This window comes from Lithobates pipiens, unplaced genomic scaffold, assembly GCF_037356315.1.
Source record: "Lithobates pipiens isolate NorthernLeopardFrog02 unplaced genomic scaffold, aLitPip1_a1.2 Scaffold_25, whole genome shotgun sequence".
Taxonomy (NCBI): domain Eukaryota; kingdom Metazoa; phylum Chordata; class Amphibia; order Anura; family Ranidae; genus Lithobates; species Lithobates pipiens.
The window spans coordinates 108,943,181-108,962,737 of NW_027507787.1; the positions used below are offsets into that span (position 1 = coordinate 108,943,181).

The 19,557-nt window shown below is 45.9% G+C and overlaps 6 pseudogenes; all 6 read left to right on the forward strand.

Moving 5' to 3' along the window:
- The first annotated feature begins 5,229 nt into the window (after window positions 1–5,229).
- Window positions 5,230–5,348, forward strand: LOC143931631 (5S ribosomal RNA; annotated as a pseudogene).
- Window positions 5,349–6,074: 726 nt separating this feature from the next.
- On the forward strand, window positions 6,075–6,193 carry LOC143932608 (5S ribosomal RNA; annotated as a pseudogene).
- A 3,891-nt stretch (window positions 6,194–10,084) lies between these two features.
- On the forward strand, window positions 10,085–10,203 carry LOC143932689 (5S ribosomal RNA; annotated as a pseudogene).
- A 3,823-nt stretch (window positions 10,204–14,026) lies between these two features.
- On the forward strand, window positions 14,027–14,145 carry LOC143932046 (5S ribosomal RNA; annotated as a pseudogene).
- Window positions 14,146–14,464: 319 nt separating this feature from the next.
- LOC143931288 (5S ribosomal RNA) lies at window positions 14,465–14,583 on the forward strand (annotated as a pseudogene).
- A 101-nt stretch (window positions 14,584–14,684) lies between these two features.
- On the forward strand, window positions 14,685–14,803 carry LOC143932279 (5S ribosomal RNA; annotated as a pseudogene).
- The last annotated feature ends 4,754 nt before the right edge of the window (window positions 14,804–19,557 follow it).

The following is a 19,557-nucleotide window of genomic DNA, read 5'->3' on the forward strand; positions in this document are numbered from 1 at the left end:
ATGTGAATGTGAATTAGAGATGAAATGTCAATCCCCATTGGTTACTTACAGGTTACCATTAATACAGTTAACACGGCTACGTACAGCAAAGTGTGAGCTAAGCAGCTAAATATTACTTAATATTGCAGAGATTAAGTATTGCAGTTGAAAAGAGATCGGAAGCGTTGTTTGCAGTAGCTTCAAAATGACTGAGAAATCATTTCATTACTCTAAATGTAAAAGTTATCCCGGTAGCACTGAGTGGACTGATATTAGTTGAGTCATCGTTGTGGTACAAATTCAGTTTCCTATAGCAGAGAGATACCAGCTAAATGTGAGAAGAGCAAATAAACTGTTCACATCGGTAGCATTGTATTACTCTTAACATGTGCAGCGTGTAAAAAAGCAATAAGATGGTTTTGTATTATCCTAAAATTAGCAGTATACGTAATAAAGGTCAGTAGGTAACCTGGATTTAGACATAGCAAACTCCATAATCGAATTTAGCAAAATTAGAAAGGATCATATTGAGACAGTATATACAGGTCGAGTTTAAGTGGAAATACACAAAATATCTAGCTTACCTTTACATTGTTCAATAGAGCGTTGCAAAGTAATACCAAGGCAGAATGTCGGAATAGCAATTAGATGAGATGATTGCTGTAATCATGAAATATCAGCAAGGTTTCTATCGGATGAGAAAGTATAATAAATGGCAAAGTATGACATGACAAAGAGACAAATTGCATTACATGAAATGTCAATCCCCACTGGTTACTTACATGTAAACGCGGCTACATACAGCAAAGTGTGAGCTAAGCAGCTAAAGGGTATTTAAGAGTAAATTGACTTAGCTTGAAAATTCCAACGTGTAAATCGTTCCATTAATTTTGTTACGCACGAAGACGGCTTACACTGACTGTTTTCCGTTTGCACTGGTTATCGGCATAATGTATCAGTAACCATGAACATTAATAGTGATAGACAGCTTACATTAGGATGTATGCATGAGGTGAATGTAAAATAGTTGCATTATGTGTTATTAATGTAATCAAACTGTATTGCTATGCTTTGCTACTGCAACCACTTCTCAATCAAGTAAACCGGCCCAATGCTTTTCTCACATTTTGCTGCTGTTAAAAAATGTGTTGCAAGTGTTATATGTTACAAATGGTTATCAGTGTGACAGTTAATGTAGAGAAGAAGTAATACACAAAATAGAGTCAGAAAGAGAATCCTATTGCATAGAGGTAGCGAGAGATGGTTGGTTTACTCTTAATGTGCAGTGTGTAAAAGGTTTTAAAAAGATGGTTTTGTGTGACTTTTGCTTTAACGTAAAATTAGCTGTAGACATTATAACTTATTACAATGATTTAGAGATAGTAATCTCTATAAAATAATAATAATAAGTATAGCAAAACAAATTAGGAAAATATTGAGGCAGTATATATAGGTCGAGATATAGTGAATACACAAAAGGGATCAAGGGATAGTTGCAAAGTCAAGGGATAGTTGCAAAGGTACATTATTTAAGAGTAAATTGACGTAGCTTGCAAATTCCAACGTGTAAATCGTTCCATTAATTTTGTTACGCACGAAGACGGCTTACACTGACTGTTTTCCGTTTCCACTGGAAAGAGAATCCTATTGCATAGAGGTAGCGAGCGATGGTTGCATTACTCTTAATGTGTAAAGGTTTTAAAAAGATGGTTTTGTGTGACTTTTGCTTTAACGTAAAATTAGCTGTAGACATTAAAACTTATTACAATGATTTAGAGATAGTAATCTCTATAAAAATAATAATAATAAGTATAGCAAAACAAATTAGGAAAATATTGAGGCAGTATATATAGGTCGAGATATAGTGTTTACACAAAAGGGATCTAGGGATAGTTGCAAAGTCAAGGGATAGTTTCAAAGGTACATTATTTAAGAGTAAATTGACGTAGCTTGCAAATTCCAACGTGTAAATCGTTCCATTAATTTTGTTACGCACGAAGACGGCTTACACTGACTGTTTTCCGTTTCCACTGGAAAGAGAATCCTATTGCATAGAGGTAGCGAGCGATGGTTGCATTACTCTTAATGTGTAAAGGTTTTAAAAAGATGGTTTTGTGTGAATTTTGCTTTAACGTAAAATTAGCTGTAGACATTATAACTATGGTTAGGTTTACAATGATTTAGAGATAGTACAGTGGAAACGTTTATTTGTACACTAACTACACTACTGGTTGAGCAATAAAACTGTTTTATTAAGATGTAAGACTAGTTTTATTCTCTACATATAGGCTTTTCAGAGAGTTGTATAATATAGACGACCAATAGGACATTAGGCTTAATATTGTAGGGAGGAAGTATCGCTGTTCAAAGGTAAGAGATTGAAAGCTTAGCTTGAAAATGGCCGAGAATAGTTGCGTTAGTCTAAATTTAAAGGATATGCCGGTACCAATGAGAAAGCTTATATTAGACTAGTTGATCTTTGCATTACACAATCCTATTATTATTATTATTAAGATCATAGTGCAGAGAGATACTCAGTTAATGTCAGAGATACTCGGTTAATGTCAGAAAAGCAATAAAACTGTTTACATCGTTAGCGAGCGATAGTTACATTACTCTTAGTATGTGCAGCATCTCTGGTAGCAAATAGATGGTTTTGTGAACATTTTGCATTACGGTACAATTAGCGGTAGAAATCGAAGTGAATAGATTTAACCGGATTTTGAGATAGTACTCTCTATTTCTAATAAGAAATAAAGAAAAATAAGTCAGGATGGTGTGTCAGGACTGTCACATACTCAATGTGACAGTTGATGTGGCGAATTACAAATATTCAAAATAGAGCAAAAGAGTACATTGTTTATTTATATGTATGATAGTTTTATTGCATGCTTGATGTGGATGATTAAAATCGTGTAGTGAGTATAATCTATTTTTAGCATTAGAATGAAAAGGCATAACATGGCAATGAGACAAACTCCATTAGAGATGTGCGCTAGATGAAATGATGAAATGTCTCTGTATAGCCCAGATTGTCTTCTGTTATCACTTAGCCTACCCTCTAAATTCACTAGCCTCTCTATAGCCTCTCTATATACACCAGCATGTTTACAATAGCCTGTCTTCGATATACACTAGCCTATGTTCTGAATACACTAGCCCGTCTTCTGTCTTCTGTATGCCCTAGCCTGTCTTCTGTATACATTAGTCTCTCTGTATAAACTAGCATCTCTGTATACCCCAAACTGTCTTCTGTAAAAACTTGTCTCTCTTTATTGTACACACTAGCTTCTCTGTATACACTAACTAGGCTTCTATATACAATAGCTTCACTCTATACACTAGCCTCTCTGTATAATCTAGCCTCTCTATATACCCTAGATAGTGTTCTGCATACACTAGCCACTCCGTAGAAGCCAGCCTTTATTTTGTATTCACTAGCCTTTCTTCTGTATTCTGTAGTCTTCTGTATATACTAGCTTCTCTGTACACCCTTGCATCTCTGTAATACACTAAACCCTCTGTATACCACAGCCTGTCTTCTGTATACACTAGAATGTAAAAACTAGCTAGAATACACCAGCCTGTCTTCTGTACCCACTAGAATCTCTGTGTACACTACCCAGTCTTCTGTATACACTGTCAGCTTGGATGTATACCCAAGCCTGTCTTCTGTATACACTAGTCTCTCTATATGCTCTGTCCTATCTGTATACACTCGACTCTCTCTATACACTAAACTCTCTATATACACTAACATCTTTGTATATACTAGCTTCTCTTTAAACTAGCCTCTCTGTGTACCCCAGCCTCACTGTTTACTCTAGCATCTCTGTATACTCAAGCCTATCTACATACACGAGTCTGTATTCTGTATTCACTAGCCTTTCTTCTGTATGCTGTAGTCTTCTATATATACCAGGTTCTCTGTACACCCTTGCATCTCTGTAAACACTGTGCAAACTAGCCAGTCTTATGTATACAATCGCCGACTGTATACACTAGACTCTCTGAATACACTAAACTCTCTGTATACCACAGCCTGTCTTCTGTATACACTAGACTGTAAAAACTAGCTAGAATACACCAGCCTTTCTTCTGTACCCACTAGACTCTCTGTATACACTACCCAGTCTTCTGTATAGAATGTCAGCTTTGATGTTTACCCAAGCCTGTCTTCTGTAGACACTAGCTTCTCTATATGCACTGTCCTTTCTGTATACACTCGACTCTCTCTATACACTAACCTCTCTATATACACTAACCCTCTTTGTATATACTAGCTTCTCTTTAAACTAGCCTCTCTGTGTACCCCAGCCTCACTGTTTACTCTAGCATCTCTGTATACTCAAGCCTATCTACATACACGAGTCTGTATTCTGTATTCACTAGCCTTTCTTCTGTATGCTGTAGTCTTCTATATATACCAGCTTCTCTGTACACCCTAGCACTGTAACAGTGCTAGGTTCCTGTATTACAGAAACAGAACACCAGCAATAAGGTGTATACCGTGCAGGAGGCACACAACACCCACTCTAACTTCTGCACTGCAGATGCATGTATTGCAGAAATTGAACAGCAGTAATAAAGGGTAGCTTCAGGTGTGTACTGTGCAGGAGGCACATAACACCCACTGTAACAGTGCTAGGTTCCCAAGCAGTAAAGACACTGTCCCTGCCTATCGTCCTCTTTCCCTGACCACCGCAACACACTATACAAGGCCGCCACGCTGGCGGCCTTATATAGTGTGGGGTGTGTACTAACCCCCCTGAGCTATAATTGGCCACAGGAATCCTGCCTGTGGTGAATTGTGGCTCACCTCACAGAGGATGTCACATCTGTTCTTATTATATAGAACCTATTATGCTCCTCGTAAACTTTTTCAGTTTGGCTGAACTTCCGGACGCAAGTTGCCCCCAGTGCGGGAACATGGGGGGAGACATGATGCACATGTTTTGGAGATGCCCGAAGTTGATCGGCTACTGGACAGAGGTGACAGGAACCATTGATCGGGTGTTTGGAACCTCCACCAGGATGGAGGCGAGGTATTGTCTCCTGGGATTAGTTGAAGGAGTTGGAAACCCGGGAAGTAGCCAGATGGCAGTTCTGAGATGCCTATTTCAGGCAAGGAAACTGATTGCCCAACCCTGCTTAGCCTCCAATGTTGGCAATGACTTGGTTTTTTTCGCTTGTTTCCCAAGATGACCATGTTGGCATTTGTCAAGATGGTTGAGAGTGCCTGAAGAGATCGCCTATGGCCCCATCACCTTGAAAGTGCCTGATCTTGTCTGATCTCAGAGGCTAAGCATTGTCGGGCCTGATTAGTAACTGGATGGGAGACCAACTGGGAATACCAGGTGCCGTAGGATTCTTTTTATGTTGTTGGCGTTGACATGTTTTTTTTTTTCCGCTTGTTTCCCAAGGTGATCATCTTGGCATTTGTCAAGAGGGCTGAGAGAGCCCAAAGAAATCTCCTACGGCCACATCCCCCTGAATGTGCCCAATCTCATCTGATCTCAGAGGCTAAGCAGGGTCCGGCCTGGATAGTACCTAATTAAAGGTGCCGTAGGAATCTTTTTATATTGTTGGCTTTGACCTGTTTTTCTTTCGCTTGTTTCCCAAGGTGACCATTTTAGCATCAGTCAAGAGTTTTGAGTATGTCCTAAAGCGTTTGCCTGAGGTCACATCACCCTGAAAGCACCCGATCTCAGAGGCTAAGCAGGGTCTGGGTCAGATGGGTCAATAAAAAAAATAGGTCAACGCCAACAACATAGACCCTGGCGGTTGTTGGCGTTGACCTATTTTTTTTCACTTGTTTGCCAAGATAACCATCTTGGTATTTGTCAAGAGGGTTGAGAGTGTCTAAATAGAACACCTATGGCCACATCACCCTGAATGAAAGCGCACAATCTCATCTGATCTCGGAGGCCTAGCAGTGTACGGCCTGGTTAATACCTGTATGGGAGACCATCTGTGAATACCAGGTGCTGTAGGCTTCTTTTTATGTTGTTGGCGTTTACCTGTTTATTTTCGCTTGTTTACCAAGGTGACCATCTTGGCGTTTAACAAGAGGGTTGAGAGTGCCCAAAGAGATCACCTACGGCCCCATCACCCTGAAAGCGCCCAATCTCATCTGATCTCAGAGGCTAAACAGTGTCGGGCCTGGTTAGTACCTGGATGGGAGACCGCCTGGGAATACCAGGTGCCATAGGCTTCTTTTTCTGTTGTTGGGTTTGAACTGTTTATTTCGCTTGTTTCTCAAGGTGACCATCTTGGCGTTTGTCAAGAGGGTTGGGCGTGTCTTGAAGAGAACGCTTACGGCCACATCACCCTGAAAGCACCCGATCTCGTCTGATTTCAGAGCCTTAGCAGCGTCAGGCCTGGTTAGTACCTGGATGGGAGACTGCCTGGGAAGACCAGGTGACATAGAAGGATCTGGCCTGGTTAGTGTCTTGATTGGGAGATCTCCTGGGAATACCGGATGCCGTAGGATTCTTTTTATGTTGTTGGCTTTGGCCTGTTTTTTTTCCCTTGTTTCCCAAGGTGACCATCTTGGCATTTGTCAAGAGGGTTGAGAGTGCACAAAGAAATTGCCTACGGGCACAACACCCTGAAAGCGCCCAATCTCGTTTGGTCTCAGAGGCTAAGCAGGGTTGGGCCTGGTTTGTAGAGGACCCTGGGCCTGGGCCTGGTTTGGGTGGACCCCCTTACAGACATCGCTACTTTCTGACTATGTTATTACGATTGAACCAAATGTGAGTGTAATTTTATTATTATTTTTTAATAAATTGGATGTTAAAACGGTATCACGCTATGCTAGTTTTCTACTTCCATGGTCTTTGATACCTGAGCCCCCTATTTTCGTGGGATGAGCACTATAGGAGGATCGCTACGGATGATTTCATGACCTGAAGACTTGCGGGAGATTACATACTAGATGTATGATTATCTGGTTTGCTAACCTACAGGCCCATATGACTCGAGAGGTGTAAGCCTTCCTCTGAGTCCACGTCATTTGGTAAGCCTCCTCTCCCCTTCTTTATCACGGTGGTGGTGGTATTCTACACATCAGAAGTTGAATTTCACCTTTTTTCACGTCACCTCAAGTTTGGAATTGTGATTGATATTACACATTTCAAGGACTGTTAGACGTTCACTTGATGGACTGTATATGTTAAATTAATTTTATTTACCTTAACCTTTTGTGTGCATGAGGTTCATGCACTCTTCCACCTGGGAGTAAAATCTCTTACTATACAACGGAATTTACACATAATTTCTTTTTTTTTAAGTGTATGTAATTTTCTTTGCTTGAATTAGTGCCTTACTGGTTCATGTGGTTTGTTGCCACCTAAGCGCCACACTTTTTTGTTTTAATTTGGGCCTGGTTTGTACCTGGATGGGAGACCGCCTGGGTTTTCCAAATGCTGCAGGCTTCTTTTTATGTTGTTGACTTGTTTTTTTTGTTTGTTTCCCAAGGTGACCATCTTGGCGTTTGTCAAGAGGGTTGAGCGTGCATTTGATCTCAGAGGCTAAGCAGGGTTGGGACCTGGTTAGAACCTGGATGGGAGACCGCCTGGGAATTCTCGATGCCATAGGCTTTAGTTTTAAGTTGTTGGCATTGACTTATTTTTTTTAATTTTATTATTCTTTTATTAAGTAGAACATAAATATAACAGTCAACCATACAGCATGACCCAGGGTCACAATTACATGGTAACAAAACATAGGCAGCCAAATAACTCTGGGTTCTCAGAGGGGAGTCCTACGGTTTCATGCAGAAAAGAGAGAAACCCCACCTCCGACATGTAGTACAGAACTACTGAGTAACGGAGTAGTGCAGCTCCGTTCAGACAAATGTAATCATGGAGAACAACTGGGACCACAGCGAGCCAGCTTATCATGACCTACGTGAACCAGAGTAAAATATGAGCCGGTCATGTCCAGAACCCTGGGGTTCTTCTGGGTCCCGAAGGCTAGTAAGGAGACAAGGCATAGTCAAAAGGGAGGACGGGGGAAGAAGAGAGTGCAAAGACAGAGAGAGAGGAGTTGGGGGGATGGCGGCGGGAAAAAAAAGAAAAATAAAGACAAAAAGGGAGGGGGGGAATGCCACCCAGGGCAGACATTGCCTACGTAGGTAAACGTTAGATGTTCAGTCATTTTCTGGGACAGAGGCACTGCTCACCTCCCGAACGTAGTCTCGAGTACCAGTAAAATACCTCCAGGGCCTCCATGTAACACTAAATGCCTCTTCAGTGTTGTGAAGGGTGGCGGTCAATTCTTCCATCCGGAGAATATGATTGACTTTGGAATACCACAGCACCTTGGATGGGGGCTGAGGCTGCCTCCACAGTGCAGGAATGCAGGCCCGGGCGGCATTCAGGAGTTGCATCGTGAGGGTTTTTTTGTATTTTCGAACAGGCTGTTCGGTCAAGTGTAGAAGGCACGCTGCTGGGAACCCAAAAGTTCCTCAAGGCCGGGCATGCCCAGAAAAGGTGTCCCATGGTCCCCGTATCTGAATTTCACCTCCAACAAACATCCGGGATCGATCTATCCATTTTATTCAGAAGGTATGGGACTCTATACCAGCGTGAGACTATCTTGTATCCTGATTCTTGATATTGGTTTGCGATGGAAGCTTTATGTACTAAGGTCAGGATCATCCCTATCTGTTGTGGGGTAAATGTGATGCCTAAGTCCCTGTCCCATTTGTGGATAAATGGTGGGGGTCGACTCCTCCTCCTGACTACTCAATAGGTTGCAGCGGTCAGATTGACCTGGGAATATTTTGGCCAACACCACCGGTGTACGATACCAGCGTGTGATCAGCTTATATGAGATCTCCTGATATTTACTGCAGAGTGACGACTTATGGGCGAAAAAGAGTATTCTGTCCTTCTGTGGTTTGGAGAATGTAGTTTGTAAGTCCCTTTTCCATTTAGCTAGGAAGGGTGGATCCGTGGAGGATTGTGCGTCTGTCAGGATTTGGTAGGACCTAGAGAGGGAACCACGAATTGGGCCATCATCCAGGCAAAGTTCCTCGAAGGGGTGGAATTGTCTAGAGAAGAACGAATGGTTAGGTAGTGATCCGAGGAAATGGATTAGCTGTCTAGCTCTCCAGCTATCCATTGCAACAGGTACTTGCTCTAGCAGTATGGCCCCCATGGGAATCAAGCCCGTGGGTCCAAGAAATAGGGCTGCTCTCAGAAGCCCTTTCGGGGCTTGCCTGGTAAAGGCCTGGTCAGACAGGCCCGGAGGGAGTCTAGGATGTCCAATAATTGGGGTCATAGGAGAAGGGAAGTTAGTCAGGTGGGAAAGGTGAAAAAAACTATCCATCTCGGCGAGCGAGGGGCCAATTAACGGGTGAGTAGTCACACAGGGCTCCAATGGCCTCCCCGCCCAAGGCAGACGAGCCAGTGGAACCCACGCCATCTCCTGCTCTAGCTTGACCCATAGCTTCAGTTCCCCATGCCGGTGTCTTATCACATATGGTCCCCCATCGCATAGTGTCCGCTGTGTACTGCGCATGTGCAGTACACAGCAACACAGATTCTGAAAATTGCCGAGCATGAACGGCGCCTGCGCACTGAGTCCAGGTTCTATCCCTACTATCCAAGTGGACATAGAGTAAGAATATAAAAGAGCCGAGCACAGCGAGGCTGAGCCCGAAGCGTGGCGAGCAAAGCTCGCCTGCGAGGGGCCCTCTAATATTCACAACCCTATGTCCGTTTGGATGGTGGGGCTACCACCTCCACTCACCGCGCAGGTGCCGTTCAGCTTCAGAGATTTTCCGAAGCTTCGTCTGCTCCGTACTGCGCATGCGCAGTACGGCGCAGACACTATATCATGGCCGGACAGTATATGGCAGAACACCGGCACCAGTCAACCACCGGTTTCATGTGCGTCGCTGTGTAATATAGAGCAGGGTCCGGGAAGCCAATACCTCCCCACAATTTCGGTCACAATAGCATTGCCCTACCAATACGCATATGTTTTCTTCTTGGCTTATTTTTATGTTGTTGGCTTTGACCTGTTTTTTTTAGCTTGTTTCCCAAGGTGACCATCTTGGCCTTTGTCAAGAGGCTTCAGAGTGCCCGAAGAGAGTGCCTACGGCCAAATCACCCTGAAAGAGCCCAATCTCATCTGATCTCAGAGGCTAAGCAGCGATGGGCCTGGTTAGTACCTGGATGGGAGACAACTTGGGAATACCAGGTGCCGTAGGCTTCTCATTGTGTTGTCGGCGTTGACCTGTTTTTTTCCCCTTGTTTCCCAAGGTGACCATCTTGGCATGTGTCAAGAGGGTTGAGAGTGCACAAAGAAATTGCCTAGGAGCACAACACCCTGAAAGCGCCCAATCTCGTTTGGTCTCAGAGGCTAAGCAGGGTTGGGCCTGGTTTGTACCTGGATGGGAGACCGCCTGGGTTTTCCAGATGCCACAGGCTTATTTTTATGTTGTTGGTGTTGACCTGTTTTTTTCGCTTGTTTCCCAAAGTGATCATCTTGGCATTTGTCAAGAGGGTTGAGAGTGCCTAAAGAGATCGCTTACAGCCGCATCACCCTGAAAGCACCCTATCTCTTCTGATCTCAGAGGCTAAGAAGGGTTGGGCCTAGTTAGTACTTGAATGGGAGACGGCCTTGGAATACCAGGTGCCGTATTCTTCTTTTTATGTTGTTGGCGTTGACCTGTTTTTTTTCGCTTGTTTCCCAGGGTGACTATCTTGGCATTTTTCAAGAGGGATGAGAGTGCCCAAAGAGATTGCCTATGGGCACATCACCCTGAAAGCGCCCAATCTCCGCTGATCTCAGAGGCTAGAAAGGGTCGTGCCTTGTTAATACCTGGATGGGAGACCGCCTGGAAATACTCGGTGCGGTAGGCTTCTTTCTATGTTGTTGGCCTTGACTTGTTTTTTTTGTTTGTTTCCCAAGGTGACCATCTTGGCGTTTGTCAAGAGGGTTGAGCATGCCTGAAAAAATCTACTATGGCTGCATCAGCCTGAAAGAGCCAAATCTCATTTGATCTCAAAGGCTAAGCAGGGTTGGGACCTGGTTAGTACCTGGATGGGAGACCGCCTGGGATTTCTCGATGCCGTAGGCTTTTTTTTTAAGTTGTTGGCATTGACTTATTTTTTGTTTTATTCTTTTATTAAGTATAAGTAGAACAACATAAATATAACAGTCAACTATACAGCATGACCCAGGGTCACAATTACATGGTAACAAAAAATAGGCAGCCAAATAACTCTGGGTTCTCAGAGGGGAGTCCTAGAGTTTCATGCAGAAAAGAGAGAAACCCCACCTCCGACATGTAGTACAGTATAACTAATGCAGCTCCGTTCGGACAAATGTAATCATGGAGAACAACTGGGACCACCGCGAGCCAGCTTATCATGACCTATGTGAACCAGAGTAAAATATGAGCCCGTCGTGTCCAGAACCCTGGGGTTCTTCTGGGTCCCAAAGGCTAGTAAGGAGACAAGGCATAGTCAAAAGGGAGGACGGGGGAAGAAGAGAGTGCAAAGACGGAGAGAGAGGAGGGGGGGGGGATGGCGGCGGGGAAAAAAAGGAAAAATAAAGACAAAAAGGGAGGGGGGGGGGGGAATGCCACCCAGGGCAGACATGGCCTACGTAGGTAAACGTTAGATGTTCAGTCTTTTTCTGGGACAGGGGCGCTGCTCACCTCCCGAATGTAGTCTCAATTACCAGTAAAATACCTCCAGGGCCTCCATGTAACACTAAATGCCTCTTCAGTGTTGTGAAGGGTGGCGGTCAATTCTTCCATCCGGGGAATATGATTGACTTTGGAATACCACAGCACCTTGGATGGGGGCTGAGGCTGCCTCCACAGTGTGGGAATGCAGGCCCGGGCGGCGTTCAGGAGTTGCATCGTGAGGGTTTTTTTGTATTTTCGAACAGGCTGTTTGGTCAAGTGTAGAAGGCACGCTGATGGGTTGTCTGCGATATCTACATTTCTGAGAGTTTTTTTATCGTCCCGGTCACCTCCACCCAAAAGTTCCTCAAGGCTGGGCATGCCCAGAAAATGTGTCCCATGGTCCCCGTATCTGAATTGCACCTCCAACAAACATCCGGGATCGATCTATTCATTTTATTCAGAAGGTATGGGACTCTATACCAGCGTGAGACTATCTTGTATCCTTATTCTTGATATTGGTTTGCGATGGAAGCTTTATGTACTAAGGTCAGGATCTTCCCTATCTGTTGTGGGGTAAATGTGATGCCTAAGTCCCTCTCCCATTTGTGGATAAATGGTGGGGGTCGACTCCTCCTCCTGACTACTCAATAGGTTGTACAGGAGGGAGAGGGTGTGTCGCACAGGTTCCCCTTTGTGACAGATGGATTCATAGGGTGTCAGGTCTCTAGGAGTGTAGGGGGCCCTTTGTATGGCCAGAAGAAAGTGACGAAGTTGATAAGCACTAAACAAGTCAAGCAGAGGGTCAGAAAGCTCGGCGACAGTTTGCGTGGTCGGGAGCCCTCCCGAGGGCCACACCTCTCCCAGACGCTGTTTCCCCACCACTGTCAACTGTCGCGGTTTCTTGTTGGTAAATCCCGGTGGGAAGTCTGGATTACCTATAACCGGAGTCATTGGTGATGGCAGGGGAGCAATGTGTGTGCAGCGGAACAACCTCCGCACAACAGCCAACGTAGCTCCCACTACGGGGTGACCTCTGGGGTCTTTTGGTAGGGAGGACAGGAGCCACGGGGAGGTCAATAGGGGAATGGATCCATCCTCAATCTCCATCTCCACCCACTGCTTGTGTGGGCCATTACAATGCCAATCAACGACTCTCGCTAGCAGAGTCACTCTGTAGTATTGTCTGAGATCTGGGAGACCCAGACCCCCCTTGTCCTTTGGTCTGGAAGCAATTGCAAACGGGCTCTGGGCGGTTTGCACGCCCAAATAAAGTCCCGGAGCAGCACCTGCAGTTGTCTGAAAAAAATTGGGGGTAACCGGATCGGTAATGTCTGGAACATGTATAAGATCTGCGGGAGGGCCGTCATTTTGAATGCATTACAGCGCCCGAACCAGGTCAGTGTTAAAGCATGCCAGTTTCCCAAATCAGATTTCAGTCTATTCAGGAGAGGGACAAAATTAAGCGGGTACAATTGCGCTAAATCAGCTGCGATGTCAACGCCCAGGTAACGTATAGATAACGTATATTCAGCCCAGTAGAATGGAAAAGCGGAGTGGAGCCTCTTGGCCTCACCATCCGGGACCGATATATTCAATACAGCTGACTTGGCGCAATTGATTTTATAGTTTGATAGGCTGCCGTATCACTGGAGAGACGCAAGTATATTGGGAAGCAAAATGTGTGGATTGGAGACGGAAAAAATTATAACATCAGCGTACGCCGCAATTTTGTGGTGTGCCGAGGGTTTGGATATGCCAGTAATATTCGGGTCATTCCGAACGTGACACATAAGTGGTTCCAGTGTCAGAATAAAAATTAGGGGAGACAGATGGCACCCCTGCCTCATCCCATTAGTGATGGGGAAAGAGTCCAAGCAGCACTCGTTCACCCGTACCGCTGCCGACTGTGTGGAGTAAAGCGACATCATCATGTTGGGGCCAAGACCTATATGTTCCAGGGTGGCCTGCATAAAGTGCCAGGCCACCCTGTCAAAGGCCTTCTCCGCGTCCGTTGACAACATAAGCAAGGGCCTTCCCTGTACATGCGCCGCATGGATTAAATTGAGGACTCGGGCCGTATTGTCTCTAGCTTCCGACTTATTTTTATTTTTTTTGCTTGTTTCCCAAGGTGACCATCTTGGCGTTTGTCAAGAGGGTTGAAAGTGCCTGAAGAGATTGCCTACGGGCACATCACCCTGAAAGCACCTGATCTCGTTTGATGTTGGAGGCTAAGAAGAGTAGGGCCTTGTTTAGTACCTGGATGGAAGACCGCCTGGGAATACCAGGTGTCGTAGACTTCTTTTTATTTTGTTGGCGTTGACCTGTTTTTTTTTCGCTTGTTTCCCAAAGTGACCATCTTGGTGTTTCTCAAGAGGGTTGAGAGTGCCTGAAGAGATTGCCTATGGCCACATCACTCTGAAAGCACCCAATCTCGTCTGATCTTGGAGGCTAAGAAGAGTCGGGCCTGGTTAGTACCTGGATGGGAGACCACCTGGGAATACCAGTTATTGTAGGCTTCTTTTTATGTTGTTGGCGTTGATTCGTTTTTTTTTTTGCTTGTTTCCCAAGGTGACCATCTTGGCATTTGTCAAGAGGGTTGAGAGTGCCCAAAGAGATCGCTTACAGCAGCATCACCCTGAAAGAGCCCTATCTCTTCTCTTCTCTGAGGCTAAGAAGGGTTGGGCCTAGTTAGTACCTGGATGGGAGATGGTGTTGGAATACCAGGTGCCGTATTCTTCTTTTTATGTTGTTGACATTGACCTGTTTTTTTTCGCTTGTATCTCAAGGTGACTATCTTGGCATTTGTCAAGAGGGTTGAGAATGCCCAAAGAGATTGCCTATGGGCACATAACCCTGAAAGCGCCCGATCTCCTCTGATCTCAGAAGCTAAACAGGGTTGGGCCTTGCTAGTACCTGGATTGGAGACCACCTGGGAATACTAGGTGCTGTAGGCTTCTTTTTATGTTGTTGGCCTTGTCCTGTTTTTTTTTTCACTTGTTTCCCAAGGTGACCATCTTGGCGTTTGTTAAGAGGGTTGAGAGTGCCCGAAGAGATCACCTACGGCCCCATCACCCTGAAAGCGCCCAATCTCGTCTGATCTCGGATGCTAAACAGTGTCGGGCCTGGTTAGTACCTGGATGGGAGACCGCCTGGGAATACCAGGTGCCATAGGCTTTTTTTTTATTTATTTATTTTTTATTTAGTAGTATGCGACATACAATGCAAAGGCAACTTCACAGAATGTGTGATACAAATAGTTACAAACAAACGATCATATTGCATGGATATCAGAGCCAATGTTAAGAAATTCGAGGAGAATAGCACGTGTACAGCTTTGCGGTCATATGAAGATGAGATTAAAGCTCCATCTCGTTGGGATCCTCTACCACTTAAAATATTATTGACACTAGCCCTGCTACCCTCGAAGAGTTTAGATATCCATAGATAGGGGAAGAGTATTGTGTAGTAGTCAAATGGGGTCGGAACATACCATTTTCTTTTCCCTTTTTTGAGTTAAGAAGGGAAATAGTAGAACTGAAAGGAGGGAGAAGGGGAAAGAGAAGATTGGGGAAGGAAATGGCAGAAAAGGAAAATAAGGGGTAAGGGGGTGTCGTGGGTAGAGTGGATAGGATGGGGTCCCCTCCCAGGGAGCAAGAGACGCCCTCGGCTCACCAGCTCATCAGCTGTCCAACGTTTGGAACAGCGATCTCCAACGATCACCATGAGCTTACTATGTCTCGCGGAGGTATTCTTCCGAAAAGCGAAACTGGGTCCAGTAGAACCATCTGTTCCCATGCTCCTCCGTTTTATCCCTCATTGTGGCAGTCAGGTCTTCCATTTGTTCAATATCATTTACCCTTGCGAACCACTGGGTCACCATTGGAGCAGATTGCTCTTTCCACTGACTTGGGATGCAGGCCCTAGCTGCATTGAGGAGATGTTTAAGTAAGGACTTATGATAACGCTTTCTCGACATAGGAGTTAGATTGAGAAGAACTGCTGCGGGATCATTGGCTAAGGAAACGTCTGTGAACTTGTGGATGAGTCTCAGGACAGGCTGCCAGAATGTTTGTAATTTAGGGCATTCCCAGAAAATGTGGAGAATGGTGCCAGCCTGTTGCCCACAGTGACAGCAGCGGTCAGATTGACCGGGGAATATTTTGGCCAACACCACCGGTGTACGATACCAGCGTGTGATCAGCTTATATGAGATCTCCTGATATTTACTGCAGAGTGACGACTTATGGGCGAAAAAGAGTATTCTGTCCTTCTGTGTTTTGGAGAATGTAGTTTGTAAGTCCCTTTTCCATTTAGCTAGGAAGGGTGGATCCGTGGAGGATTGTGCGTCTGTCAGGATTTGGTAGGACCTAGAGAGGGAACCACGAATTGGGCCATCATCCAGGCAAAGTTCCTCGAAGGGGTGGAATTGTCTAGAGAAGAACGAATGGTTAGGTAGTGATCCGAGGAAATGGATTAGCCGTCTAGCTCTCCAGCTATCCAATGCAACAGGTACTTGCTCTAGCAGTATGGTCCCCATGGGAATCAAGCCCGTGGGTCCAAGAATTAGGGCTGCTCTCAGAAGCCCTTTCGGGGCTTGCCTGGTAAAGGCCTGGTCAGACAGGCCCGGAGGGAATCTAGGATGTCCAATAATTGGGGTCATAGGAGAAGGGAAGTTAGTCAGGTGGGAAAGGTGAAAAAAACTATCCATCTCGGCGAGCGAGGGGCCAGTTAACGGGTGAGTAGTCACACAGGGCTCCAATGGCCTCCCCGCCCAAGGCAGAACAGCCAGTGGAACCCGCGCCATCTCCTGCTCTAGCTTGACCCATAGCTTCAGTTCCCCATGCCGGTGTCTTATCACATATGGTCCCCCATCGGATAGTGTCCGCTGTGTACTGCGCATGCGCAGTACACAGCAACACAGATTCCGAAAATTGGCGAGCATGAACGGCGCCTGCGCACTGAGTCCAGGTTCTATCCCCACTATCCAAGTGGACACAGAGTAAGAATATAAAAGAGCCGAGCGCAGCGAGGCCAAGCCCGAAGCGTGGAAGCAAAGCTCGCCTGCGAGGGGCCCTCTAATATTCACATCCCTATGTCCGTTTGGATGGTGGGGCTACCACCTCCACTCACCGCGCAGGCGCCGTTCAGCTTCGGAGATTTTCCGAATCTTCGTCTGCTCCGTACTGCGCATGCGCAGTACGGCGCGGACACTATATCATGGCCGGACAGTATATGGCAGAACACCAGCACCAGTCAACTGGTGTCATGTGCGTCGCTGTGTAATATAGAGCAGGGTCCGGGAAGCCAATACCTCCCCGCAATTTCGGTCGCAATAGCATTGCCCTACCAATACGCATATGTTTTCCAGAGGAACTTGATAAAGATTGAGCGAACCGCTTGAAATAAAGTCTGGGGTATTTTGATAGGTAAGGCTTGTAGTAGATACAGAAGTCGTGGCATCGCGTTCATCTTCAACACATTACAGCGTCCGAACCATGACAGAGCTAGTGGGTCCCATCTTTTAAGGTCCGCTGTAAGCCCATAGGCTGCTTTTTATGTTGTTGGCTTTGACCTGTTTTTTTTGCTTGTTTCTCAAGGCGACCATCTTGGCGTTTGTCAACAGGGTTGGGCGTGTCTTGAAGAGAACGCTTATGGCCACATCAACCTGAAAGCACCCAATCTCGTCTGATTTCAGAGGCTAAGCAGCGTCAGGCCTAGTTAGTACCTGGATGGGAGACTGCCTGGGAAGACCAGGTGCCATAGAAGGATCTGGTCTGGTTAGTGTCTTGATTGGGAGATCGCCTGGGAATACTGGATGCCGTAGGCTTCTTTTTATGTTGTTGGCTTTGACCTGTTTTTTTTAGCTTGTTTCCCAAGGTGACCATCTTGGCTCTTGTCAAGAGGCTTCAGAGTGCCCAAAGAGAGTGCCTACAGCCAAATCACCCTGAAAGAGCCTAAAAGCCTAAAAAGGGGCGCTGCTCACCTCCCGAATGTAGTCTCAAGTACCAGTAAAATACCTCCAGGGCCTCCATGTAACACTAAATGCCTCTTCAGTGTTGTGAAGGGTGGCGGTCAAATCTTCCATCCGGAGAATATGATTGACTTTGGAATACCACAGCTCCTTGGATGGGGGCTGAGGCTGCCTCCACAGTGTGGGAATGCCGGCCCGGGTGGCGTTCAGGAGTTGCATCGTGAGGGTTTTTTTGTATTTTCGAACAGGCTGTCCGGTCAAGTGTAGAAGGCACGCTGCTGGGTTGTCTGCGATATCTACATTTCTGAGAGTTTTTATCGTCCCGGTCACCTCCACCCAAAAGTTCCTCAAGGCCGGGCATGCCCAGAAAATGTGTCCCATGGTCCCCGTATCTGAATTGCACCTCCAACAAACATCCGGAATCGATCTATTCATTTTATTCAGAAGGTATGGGACTCTATACCAGCGTGAGACTATCTTGTATCCTGATTCTTGATATTGGTTTGCGATGGAAGCTTTATGTACTATTGTCAGGATCTTCCCTATCTGTTGTGGGGTAAATGTGATGCCAAAGTCCCTCTCCCATTTGTGGATAAATGGTGGGGTCGACTCCTCCTCCTGACTACTTAATTGGTTGTACAGGAGGGAGAGGGTGTGTCGCACAGGTTCCATTTTGTGACAGATGGATTCATAGGGCGTCAGGTCTCTAGGAGTGTAGGGGGCCCTTTGTATGGCCAGAAGAAAGTGACGAAGTTGATAAGCATTAATCAGGTCAAACGGAGGGTCAGAAAGCTCGGCGACAGTTTGCGTGGTCGGGAGCCCTCCCGAGGGCCACACCTCTCCCAGACCCTGTTTCCCCACCACTGTCAACTGTCGCAGTTTCTTGTTGGTAAATCCCGGTGGGAAGTCTGGATTACCTATAATCAGAGTCATTGGTGACGGCAGGAGAGCAATGTGTGTGCAGCGGAACAACCTCCGCACAACAGCCAACGTAGCTCCCACTACGGGGTGATCTCTGAGGTCTTTTGGTAGGGAGGACAGGAGCCACGGGGAGGTCAATAGGGGAATGGATCCATCCTCAATCTCCATCTCCACCCACTGCTTGTGTGGGCCATTACAATGCCAATCAACGACTCTCGCTAGCAGAGTCGCTCTGTTGTATTGTCTCAGATCTGGGAGACCCAGACCCCCCTTGTCCTTTGGTCTGGCAAGCAATTGCAAACGGGCTCTGGGCGGTTTGCGCGCCCAAATAAAGTCCCGGAGCAGCACCTGCAGTTGTCTGAAAAAAATTGGGGGTAGCCGGATCGGTAATGTCTGGAACAAGTATAAGATCCGCGGGAGGGCCGTCATATTGAATGCATTACAGCGCCCGAACCAGGTCAGTGTTAAAGCATGCCAGTTTCCCAAATCAGATTTCAGTCTATTCAGGAGAGGGACAAAATTAAGCGGGTACAATTGCGCCAAATCCGCTGCGATGTCAACGCCCAGGTAACGTATAGATTTTTCAGCTCAGTAGAATGGAAAAGCAGAGCGTAGCCTCTTGGCCTCACCATCCGGGACCGATATATTCAATACAGCCGACTTGGCGCAATTGATTTTATATTTTGATAGGCTGCCGTATCGCCGGAGAGCCGCGAGTATATTGGGAAGCGAAATGTGTGGATTGGAGACGAAAAAAATTAGATCGTCAGCGTACGCCGCAATTTTGTGGTGTGCCGAGGGTTTGGATATGCCAGTAATATTCGGGTCATTCCGAACGTGACACATAAGTGGTTCCAGTGTCAGAATAAAAATTAGGGGAGACAGAGGGCACCCCTGCCTCGTCCCATTAGTGATGGGGAAAGAGTCCGAGCACTCTGAAAGCACCCAATCTCGTCTGATCTTGGAGGCTAAGAAGAGTCAGGCCTGGTTAGTACCTGGATGGGAGACCACCTGGGAATACCAGTTATTGTAGGCT